Genomic DNA, 5,193 nt, shown 5'->3' with positions numbered 1-5,193 from the left:
TCTATATTGGTTATATGCCCTAATAAGGTATATAGACATAGGTTCTCCTCTTGGGACAGCCCCCTTAAGGAAAACTTCAAAGCACACATGAGAACTTGTTATATTTGTTCAACATCTGGTACAATGTCCTGTCATTTGGGACAGGCCAACTTAGGAAGTCAACATATTCATTAGTATGTTTATGGATTGTGGAAGGAAGCCAGATTTTCTGAGAGTAATGAATTCATACTCAAAGAGGATTTACACATTCTAAGTGCCTTCTAATAAATGGGATTCAGATGTTATGAAATAAAACGTCATAGCACTTACTAATATTATCTTTGCCGAAATTTTTCCTTATCCATCTATCTGTCTATCCTAAGAGAAATAAAAAGGAAATATACTATAAGGGCAGCCTGGATGGAGCATAAAATCTTTTTCTATGTTTTAACAATGTACACTTGGAGGTTTTTGATTTAGACATATGTAAAAAAGTCACAGCTGCACTAAATGGCACGCATTTTGTATTATAGAAGTAGTGGTCACATGATATACTCACATGAATGCCTTTTTTATAGCTTTCACTGCTTATACAAGCATTCACTGTATAAACCATGCCTAACCGGATTATGCGGGACAGTCCCATATTTGGGACACTGTGTTGCAGTCCCGGGTAGCAGGAGGCATGGGGGCATGTCCTCCCTCCACCCTAGGACAGGCATTTAACTAATATATTGTTTTGGCCCAGCAGCGGAGGGTGCTGTTGCTATAATCCGTGCAACCCCTGACCTCTCCCTCAGGGTCTGAGTTCCCGCATACAGATGCCAGCTGAGAGGTCGCACTGGTTACAGCAGTGGCATCGCTGCTGCCAGATTGGAACTATAAATGAGTTAAATGCTTGTTGGGTGGATGGAAGTTCACTATGGGAGTCACTATTAACACTACTGCCACTAATGGGGGTCACTTACTACTGGGGCTACTAATGGGGGTCATTATTACTACTGGGGCTACTATGGGATCATTATTAGTACTGGGGCCATTATGAGAGTCACTATTATTACTGGGGTCACTATGGCGATCATTATTACTACTGGGGCCATTTTGGGGGCACTATTACTACTGGGGATATTTTGGGGGGCACTATTACTACTAGAGACACTATAGGGGTCATCATTACTACTAAGATCACTATGGGGGTCACTATTGCTACTGGGACCACTATGGCAGTCACTATTATTACTGTGGTCACTATGTGGATCATTATTACTACTGGGGCTATTTTGGGAAAACAATTACTACTGGGGCTATTATGGGGGGCACTATTACTACTAGGGATACTATAAGTGTCATCATTGCTAGTAAGACTACTATTGGGTCACTATTGCTACTGGAACCACCATGAGGAGCACTATTATTACTAGGGCTACTAAAGGGGTCACTGTTACTACTGGGGCCACTAAAGGGGGCACTGTTACTACTGTGGTCACTATAGGGATGACTATTACTACTGGGCCACTATGGGGATTATTATTACTACTGAGGCCATTAACGGGTTCACTATTGCTGTGTTGGGGTCACTGAGGAACACTACTACTGTGAGGGGATCACTGAAAGGCACTGTTATCAGATATAGAGGATGTGGCTCAGCGTAATGCTATGGCAGTGGTGGCGAATCTATGGCACGCTTGCTAGAGGCGGCACACAGAGCCCTCCCTGCTGCCACACGTCACCATCGGCCGCTCACCACGTTAGTGAATACCGGCAGGGGCCGCGGCTCTTCTGCTGGTATTCATTCAGCTGTGCTGCTAGCTGCACTGATCCCACATTGTGACTTCAGTGTGTAGCCGGGATCCTCCCCCCCCCCCCTCACCTGACATCTCCTACTTGGTTCCACGAGAGCAGGGGAAGAAGTGTCCGGCAGCACACTGACGTCACAGTGTGCACCCGTGATCAGCGCCAAGCAGCATCGCTGAGCAGAGGAGCAACGGAGCTTCCACGAGGAAGAGTGGGTAAGTATGTGGGGGTCAGGGAAAAGGGGATGGGGGCCACTGTGGAATGTCACTATGATACTGGGGGCCACTGTGGGGTGTCACTATTACTACTGGGGGTCGCTGTGGGATGTCACTATGATACTGGGGGCTGCTGTGGGGTGTCTCTATGATACCAGGGGCCGCTGTGGGTTGTCACTACTACTACTGGGGCTGCTGTGGGATGTCACTATTATACTGGGGGCGGCTGTGGGGTGTCACTATGATACTGGGGACAGTTGTGGGTTTTCAGTATTACCACTGGGGCCGCTGTGGGGGGATCACTATAACTGCTAGGGAAGGTCACTATTACCGCTAGGGAAGGGGGGTCACTATTATACTGGGGGCTGCTGTGGGGTGTCACTATTACCGCTGGGGCTGCTGTGGGGGTCACTATTACTGCTAGGGGGGGTCACTATTACTGCTGGGGGCACTGGAGGGGTTCACTATTATCACTGGGGCTGCTGGGGGAGACACATTTATCACTGGGGCCGCTGGGGAGGTCACTATTACCGCTGGGGTAAATTTACATGTGGCGGAAATGGGCAGGGCTGTTTCAAAATAGCCAGCGTACAGATTTTGACTGCTTTTGGATGCGGAAATGCTGCGGAATTTTACAAAGAAATTTCCGCTGAGGACATTGTGCAGTATTTCCGCATCCAAAAAGCAATCAAAATCTGCATTCTGTCTGTTTTGAAATGGCCCTGTCCTTTTTAGAGCAACGGGGGTAAAATCATATGTTGTGATAAGCCCCGCCCCCTGACGTGTTGGCACTTTGCGATACATAAGTGAGTTTTGGCTGGCAGTTTCTAAAAGATTCGCCATCATTGTGCTTGGCATTACATCATACTGCAAGAGCGATCAAATTATCGCAAGTTGTCGTCCCCTCTGGGGACTAAAAAATAAAGTAAAAATAAGATTGTTAAGGTTTACCATTTATTTAAAAAAAGTAATAAAGGTTAAAAAAATAGTTATAATAAAATAATCTAAATAGTAAAACAAAAAATACATATTTGGTATCGCTGCATCCATAAAAGTTCGATCTATCAAACTAATGCATTATTTACCCCGCATGATAAATAGCAAATATTTCTTCATCTGAACATTTTCATAGGAAACCATTGGTTCTAATAGTCACTTTTTTGGGCATGTAAGTTATCTGCGTGAATTCCCCCATGTGAAAGGTCCCTAAAGATGGCTTCACACGAGCATGTTTTTGTGCGTACATAGGTGTGTACTAGAGATGAGCGAGCACCAAAATGCTCGGGTGCTCGTTACTCGGGACGAAATTATCGCGATGCTCGAGGGTTCGTTTCCAGTAACGAACCCCATTGAAGTCAATGGGCGACCGGAGCATTTTTGTATTTCGCCGATGCTCGCTAAGGTTTTCATGTGTGAAAATCTGGGCAATTCAAGAAAGTGATGGGAACGACACAGCAACGGATAGGGCAGGCGAGGGGCTACATGTTGGGCTGCATCTCAAGTTCACAGGTCCCACTATTAAGCCACAATACCGGCAAGAGTGGGCCCCCCCCCCTCCCAACAACTTTTACTTCTGAAAAGCCCTCATTAGCAATGCATACCTTAGCTAAGCACCACACTACCTCCAACAAAGCACAATCACTGCCTGCATGACACTCCGCTGCCACTTCTCCAGGGTTACATGCTGACCAACCCCCCCCCCCCCACAGCGCACACCAAAGTGTCCCTGCGCAGCCTTCAGCTGCCCTCATGCCACACCACCCTCATGTCTATTTATAAGTGCGTCTGCCATGACGAGGAACCGCAGGCACACACTGCAGAGGGTTGGCACGGCTAGGCAGCGACCCTCTTTAAAAGGGGGGGGGGGGCGATAGCCCACAATGCTGTACAGAAGCAATGAGAAATATAATCCTGTGCCACCGCCATCAGGAGCTGCACACGTGGGCATAGCAATGGGGAACCTATGTGCCACACACTATTCATTCTGTCAAGGTGTCTGCATGCCCCAGTCAGACCGCGGTTTTTAATTCATAGACACAGGCAGGTACAACTCCGTATTGTGAAGTCCCTGTGGACCGACAGCATGGGTGGCTCCCTGGAACCCACCGGCGGTACATAAATATATCCCATTGCAGTGCCCAACACAGCTGAGGTAGTAATGTCGTGCTTAATGCAGGTGGGCTTCGGCCCACACTGCATGCCCCAGTCAGACTGGGGTTCTTTAGAAGTGGAAACAGATGCATTTAGAATTCCCTGTGGACCCACAGCATGGGTGGGTGCCAGGAAGCCACCGGCGGTACATAAAAATATCCCATTGCATAGCCCAACACAGCGGATGTAACGTCAGCTGTAATGCAGGTGGGCTAAAAATTAATTTGATTACACTGTAGGCGAGGGCCCACAAAAATTGCTGTATCAACAGTACTAATGTACATCAGAAAAATTGGCCATGGCCAACCAAGAGGGCAGGTGAAACCCATTAATCGCTTTGGTTAATGTGGCTTAAGTGGTAACTAGGCCTGGAGGCAGCCCAGTTTAACGAAAAATTGGTTCAAGTTAAAGTTTCAACGCTTTTAAGAGCATTGAAACGTATAAAAATTTTTAAGAAAAATTATATGAGTGAGCCTTGTGGCCCTAAGAAAAATTGCCCGTTCGGCGTCATTACGTGAGGTTTCAGGAGGAGGAGCAGGAGGAGGAGGAATATTATACACAGATTGATGAAGCAGAAATGTCCCCGTTTTGGATGGTGAGAGAGAACGATGCTTCCATCTGCGGGTGCAGCCTACGTATTGCTTACGTATCGCTGCTGTCCGCTGGTGGAGAAGAGAAGTCTGGGGAAATCCAGGCTTTGTTCATCTTGATGAGTGTAAGCCTGTCGGCACTGTCGGTTGACAGGTGGGTACGCTTATCCGTGATGATTCCCCCAGCCACACTAAACACACTCTCTGACAAGACGCTAGCCGCAGGACAAGCAAGCACCTCCAGGGCATACAGCGCGAGTTCAGGCCACGTGTCCAGCTTCAACACCCAGTAGTTGTAGGGGGCAGAGGCGTCACCGAGGACGGTGCTGCAATCGGCTACGTACTCCCTCACCATCCTTTTACAGTGCTCCCGCCAACTCAGCCTTGACTGGGGAGCGGTGACACAGTCTTGCTGGGGAGCCATAAAGCTGGCAAAGGCCTTGGAGAATGTTCCCCTGCCTGCG

Source organism: Eleutherodactylus coqui, chromosome 4, assembly GCF_035609145.1.
Source record: "Eleutherodactylus coqui strain aEleCoq1 chromosome 4, aEleCoq1.hap1, whole genome shotgun sequence".
Taxonomy (NCBI): Eukaryota; Metazoa; Chordata; class Amphibia; order Anura; family Eleutherodactylidae; genus Eleutherodactylus; species Eleutherodactylus coqui.
This window is presented reverse-complemented; position numbering follows the sequence as displayed.